Raw genomic sequence first — 7,500 nt, 5'->3', positions numbered from 1 at the left:
TTATTGTTATTATTGTTATTATTATTATTATTGTTATTTATGTTATATTGTTATTATTGTTATTGTTATTGTTGTTATTGTTGTTATTATAGTTATTATTGTTATTGTTTTTATTATTGTTATTGTTATTGTTGTTATTATTGTTATTGTTGTTATTGTTATTATTGTTATTATTGTTATTAGTGTTATTAATGTTATTATCGTTATTGTTGTTATTGTTGTTACTATTTTTATTAAAGTTATTGTTGTTATTATTGTTATTGTTGTTATTGTTGTTATTATTGTAATTATTGTTATTATTATTATTATTGTTATTAATGTTATATTGTTATTATTGTTATTGTTGTTATTGTTGTTATTGTTGTTATTGTTGTAATTATTGTTATCGTTGTTATTGTTATTGTTTTTATTATTGTTATTGTTGTTATTGTTGTTGTTATTGTTGTTATTGTTGTTATTATTGTTATTATTGTTATTGTTTTTATCATTGTTATTGTTATTGTCATTATTGTTATTATTATTAATATTGTTATTATTGTTATTATTGTTATTATTGTTATTGTTGTTATTTTTGTTATTGTTGTTATTGTTTGTATTATTGTTATTGTTGTTGTTATTGTTAATGTGGTTATTATTGTTATTGTTGTTATTCTTGTTATTGTTGTTGTTATTGTTGTTATTGTTGTTATCTTTGTTATTATTGTTCTTGTTGTTATTATTGTTATTGTTGTTATTGTTGTTATTATTGTTATTGTTGTTATTGTTGTTATTATTGTTATTGTTGTTATTGTTAATGTTGTTATTATTGTTAATGTTGTTATTGTTGTTATTGTTGTTGTTATTGTTATTATTGTTGTTATTGTTGTTATTTCTGTTATTGTTGTTATTGCTATTATTGTTATTATTGTTATTGTTATTGTTATTATTGTTATTATTGTTATTATTGTTCTTATTGCTATTATTGTTATTATTGTTATTATTGTTATTAGTGTTACTAATGTTATTATCGTTATTGTTGTTATTGTTGTTATTGTTGTTATTATTTTTATTATAGTAATTGTTGTTATTATTGTTATTGTTGTTATTGTTGTTATTATTGTTATTGTTGTTATTGTTGTTATTATTGTTATTATTGTTATTGTTTTTTTATTGTTATTGTTGTTATTATTGTTATTATTGTTATTATCGTTATTGTTGTTAATGTTGTTATTGTTGTTATTATTTTGTATTTCTTGTTATTGTTGTTATTATTGTTATTGTTGTTATTGTTGTTATTGTTGTTATTATTTTGTATTTCTTGTTATTGTTGTTATTGTTGTTATTGTTGTTGTTATTGTTATTGTTGTTATTGTTTTTATTATTGTTATTATTGTTATTATTGTTATTGTTATTGTCATTATTGTTATTATTATTATTATTGTTATTAGTGTTATTAATGTTATTATCGTTATTATTGTTATTGTTGTTATTGTTGTTATTATTGTTATTATTGTTATTGTTGTTATTATTGTTATTGTTGTTATTGTTGTTATTATTTTTCTTATTGTTATTATCGTTATTGTTGTTATTGTTGTTATTGTTGTTATTGTTGTTATTGTTATTGTTGTTATTATTGTTATTGTTGCTATTGTTATTATTGTTATTATTGTTATTATTGTATTATTGTTATTGTTATTGTTATTATTGTTATTATTGTTGTTATTATTATTATTGTTCTTATTGCTATTATTGTTATTATTGTTAATAGTTTTATTAATGTTATTATCGTTATTGTTGTTATTGTTGTTATTGTTGTTATTGTTTGTATTATTGTTATTGTTGTTGTTATTGTTAATGTGGTTATTATTGTTATTGTTGTTATTGTTGTTATTGTTGTTGTTATTGTTGTTATTGTTGTTATCTTTGTTATTATTGTTCTTGTTGTTATTGTTGTTATTGTTGTTATTGTTGTTATTGTTGTTGTTATTGTTATTGTTGTTATTGTTGTTATTATTGTTATTGTTGTTATTATTGTTATTATTGTTATTGTTTTTATTATTGTTATTGTTGTTATTGTTGTTATTATTGTTATTATTGTTATTGTTTTTATTATTGTTATTGTTGTTATTATTGTTATTATTGTTATTATCGTTATTGTTGTTAATGTTGTTATTGTTGTTATTATTTTGTATTTCTTGTTATTGTTGTTATTATTGTTATTGTTGTTATTGTTGTTATAGTTGTTGTTATTGTTATTTTTGTTATTGTTATTATTGTTATTATTGTTTTCGTTGTTAAGATTTTTTATTGTTATTATTGTTATTGTTAATTTCATTATTTTTATTATTATTGTTATTATTGTTATTGTTGTTATTATTGTTATTGTTGTTATTGTTGTTATTATTGTTATTGTTGTTATTGTTGTTATTATTTGTTATTAATGTTATTATTGTTATTATTGTTATTATTGTTATTATTGTTATTATTGTTATTGTTATTGTTATTATTGTTATTATTGTTATTATTGTTATTATTGTTGTTATTGTTATTGTTGTTATTATTCTTATTATTGGGTTATTGTTATTATTGTTATTATTGTTATTGTTGTTATTATTGTTGTTATTATCGTTATTGTTGTTATTGTTATTATTGTTATTATTGTTATTATTGTTATGTTATTGTTATTATTGTTATTATTGTTATTATTGTTATTATTGCTCTTATTGATATTATTGTTATTATTGTTATTATTGTTATTAGTGTTATTAATGTTATTATCGTTATTGTTGTTATTGTTATTATTGTTATTATTGTTATTATTGTATTATTATTATTGTTATTGTTATTATTGTTATTATTGTTATTATTGTTATTATTGTTCTTATTGCTATTATTGTTATTATTGTTATTGTTATTGTTATTATTGTTATTATTGTTATTATTATTATTATTGTTATTTATGTTATATTGTTATTATTGTTATTGTTATTGTTGTTATTGTTGTTATTATAGTTATTATTGTTATTGTTTTTATTATTGTTATTGTTATTGTTGTTATTATTGTTATTGTTGTTATTGTTATTATTGTTATTATTGTTATTAGTGTTATTAATGTTATTATCGTTATTGTTGTTATTGTTGTTATTATTTTTATTAAAGTTATTGTTGTTATTATTGTTATTGTTGTTATTGTTGTTATTATTGTAATTATTGTTATTATTATTATTATTGTTATTAATGTTATATTGTTATTATTGTTATTGTTGTTATTGTTGTTATTGTTGTTATTGTTGTTATTGTTGTTATTATTGTTATTGTTGTTATTATTGTTATTGTTGTTATTATTGTTATTGTTGTTATTGTTGTTGTTATTGTTGTTATTGTTGTTATTGTTGTTATTATTGTTATTATTGTTATTGTTTTTATCATTGTTATTGTTATTGTCATTATTGTTATTATTATTAATATTGTTATTATTGTTATTATTGTTATTATTGTTATTGTTGTTATTATTGTTATTATTGTTATTATTGTTATTATTGTTATTGTTGTTATTGTTATTATTGTATTATTGTTATTGTTATTGTTATTATTGTTATTATTGTTGTTATTATTATTATTGTTCTTATTGCTATTATTGTTATTATTGTTAATAGTGTTATTAATGTTATTATCGTTATTGTTGTTATTGTTGTTATTATTGTTATTATTGTTATTGTTATTGTTATTATTGTTATTATTGTTATTATTATTATTATTGTTATTAATGTTATATTGTTATTATTGTTATTGTTGTTATTGTTGTTATTGTTGTTATTGTTGTTATTATAGTTATTATTGTTATTGTTTTTATTATTGTTATTGTTATTGTTGTTATTATTGTTATTGTTGTAATTGTTGTTGTTATTGTTGTTATTATTGTTATTATTGTTATTATCGTTATTGTTGTTATTGTTGTTTTTGTTGTTATTATTGTTATTGTTGTTATTGTTGTAATTATTGTTATCGTTGTTATTGTTAATGTTGTTATTATTGTTAATGTTGTTATTGTTGTTATTGTTGTTGATATTGTTATTATTGTTGTTATTGCTATTATTGTTATTATTGTTATTATTGTTATTAGTGTTACTAATGTTATTATCGTTATTGTTGTTATTGTTGTTATTGTTGTTATTATTTTTATTATAGTAATTGTTGTTATTATTGTTATTGTTGTTATTGTTGTTATTATTGTTATTGTTGTTATTGTTGTTATTATTGTTATTATTGTTATCTTTGTTATTATTGTTATTGTTGTTATTATTGTTATTGTTGTTATTGTTGTTATTATTGTTCTTATTGTTATTGTTGTTATTATTGTTATTGTTGTTATTGTTGTTATTGTTGTTATTGTTATTGTTGTTATTATTGTTATTGTTGTTATTATTATTATTGTTATTATTGTTATTATTGTATTATTGTTATTGTTATTGTTATTACTGTTATTATTGTTGTTATTATTATTATTGTTCTTATTGCTATTATTGTTATTATTGTTAATAGTGTTATTAATGTTATTATCGTTATTGTTGTTATTATTGTTAATGTTGTTATTGTTGTTATTGTTGTTGTTATTGTTATTATTGTTGTTATTGCTATTATTGTTATTATTGTTATTGTTATTGTTATTATTGTTATTATTGTTATTATTGTTCTTATTGCTACTATTGTTATTATTGTTATTATTGTTATAAGTGTTATTGTTATTGTTATTATTGTTATTATTGTTATTATTATTATTATTGTTATTTATGTTATATTGTTATTATTGTTATTGTTATTGTTGTTATTGTTGTTATTATAGTTATTATTGTTATTGTTTTTATTATTGTTATTGTTGTTATTATTGTTATTGTTGTTATTATTGTTATTGTTGTTATTGTTATTATTGTTATTATTGTTATTATTGTTATTATTGCTCTTATTGATATTATTGTTATTATTGTTATTATTGTTATTAGTGTTATTAATGTTATTATCGTTATTGTTGTTATTGATATTATTGTTATTATTGTTATTATTGTATTATTATTATTGTTATTGTTATTATTGTTATTATTGTTGTTATTATTATTATTGTTCTTATTGCTATTATTGTTATTATTGTTAATAGTGTTATTAATGTTATTACCGTTATTGTTGTTGTTGTTGTTATTATTGTTATTATTGTTATTGTTATTGTTATTATTGTTATTATTGTTATTATTATTATTATTGTTATTTATGTTATATTGTTATTATTGTTATTGTTATTGTTGTTATTGTTGTTATTATAGTTATTATTGTTATTGTTTTTATTATTGTTATTGTTATTGTTGTTATTATTGTTATTGTTGTTATTGTTATTATTGTTATTATTGTTATTAGTGTTATTAATGTTATTATCGTTATTGTTGTTATTGTTTGTATTATTGTTATTGTTGTTGTTATTGTTAATGTGGTTATTATTGTTATTGTTGTTATTCTTGTTATTGTTGTTGTTATTGTTGTTATTGTTGTTATCTTTGTTATTATTGTTCTTGTTGTTATTATTGTTATTGTTGTTATTGTTGTTGTTATTGTTATTGTTGTTATTGTTGTTATTATTGTTATTAGTGTTATTAATGTTATTATCGTTATTGTTGTTATTGTTGTTTTTGTTGTTATTATTTTTATTATAGTTATTGTTGTTATTATTGTTATTATTGTTATTATTATTAATATTATTATTAATGTTATATTGTTATTATTGTTATTGTTGTTATTGTTGTTATTATTGTTATTATTGTTATGGTTTTTATTATTGTTATTGTTGTTATTATTGTTATTATTGTTATTGTTGTTATTATTGTTATTGTTGTTATTGTTGTTATTGTTGTTATTGTTATTGTTGTTATTATTGTTATTGTTGTTATTGTTATTATTGTTATTATTGTTATTATTGTATTATTGTTATTGTTATTGTTATTATTGTTATTATTGTTGTTATTATTATTATTGTTCTTATTGCTATTATTGTTATTATTGTTAATAGTGTTATTAATGTTATTATCGTTATTGTTGTTATTATTGTTAATGTTGTTATTGTTGTTATTGTTGTTGTTATTGTTATTATTGTTGTTATTGCTATTATTGTTATTATTGTTATTGTTATTGTTATTATTGTTATTATTGTTATTATTGTTCTTATTGCTATTATTGTTATTATTGTTATTATTGTTATAAGTGTTACTAATGTTATTATCGTTATTATTGTTATTGTTGTTATTGTTGTTATTGTTGTTGTTATTGTTGTTATTGTTGTTATCTTTGTTATTATTGTTCTTGTTGTTATTATTGTTATTGTTGTTATTGTTGTTATTGTTGTTGTTATTGTTATTGTTGTTATTGTTGTTATTATTGTTATTAGTGTTATTAATGTTATTATCGTTATTGTTGTTATTGTTGTTATTGTTGTTATTATTTTTATTATAGTTATTGTTGTTATTATTGTTATTGTTGTTATTATTGTTATTATTGTTATTATTATTATTATTGTAATTAATGTTATATTGTTATTATTATTATTATTGTTATTAATGTTATATTGTTATTATTGTTATTGTTGTTATTGTTGTTATTATTGTTATTATTGTTATTGTTTTTATTATTGTTATTGTTGTTATTATTGTTATTATTGTTATTATCGTTATTGTTGTTAATGTTGTTATTGTTGTTATTATTTTGTATTTCTTGTTATTGTTGTTATTATTGTTATTGTTGTTATTGTTGTTATAGTTGTTGTTATTGTTATTATTGTTATTATTGTTTTCGTTGTTATTATTGTTATTATTGTTATTATTGTTATTGTTGTTGTCATTATTTTTATTATTATTGTTATTATTGTTATTGTTGTTATTTTTGTTATTGTTGTTATTGTTGTTATTATTGTTATTGTTGTTATTGTTGTTATTATTTGTTATTAATGTTATTATTGTTATTATTGTTATTATTGTTATTATTGTTATTATTGTTATTGTTATTGTTATTATTGTTATTATTGTTATTATTGTTATTATTGTTGTTATTGTTATTGTTGTTATTATTCTTATTATTGGGTTATTGTTATTATTGTTATTATTGTTATTGTTGTTATTATTGTTGTTATTATCGTTATTGTTGTTATTGTTATTATTGTTATTATTGTTATTATTGTTATGTTATTGTTATTATTGTTATTATTGTTATTATTGTTATTATTGCTCTTATTGATATTATTGTTATTATTGTTATTATTGTTATTAGTGTTATTAATGTTATTATCGTTATTGTTGTTATTGTTATTATTGTTATTATTGTTATTATTGTATTATTATTATTGTTATTGTTATTATTGTTATTATTGTTGTTATTATTATTATTGTTCTTATTGCTATTATTGTTATTATTGTTAATAGTGTTATTAATGTTATTATCGTTATTGTTGTTGTTGTTGTTATTATTGTTATTATTGTTATTGTTATT

This window comes from Vespa crabro, chromosome 5, assembly GCF_910589235.1.
Source record: "Vespa crabro chromosome 5, iyVesCrab1.2, whole genome shotgun sequence".
In the NCBI taxonomy this organism is placed as follows: Eukaryota; Metazoa; Arthropoda; class Insecta; order Hymenoptera; family Vespidae; genus Vespa; species Vespa crabro.
This window is presented reverse-complemented; position numbering follows the sequence as displayed.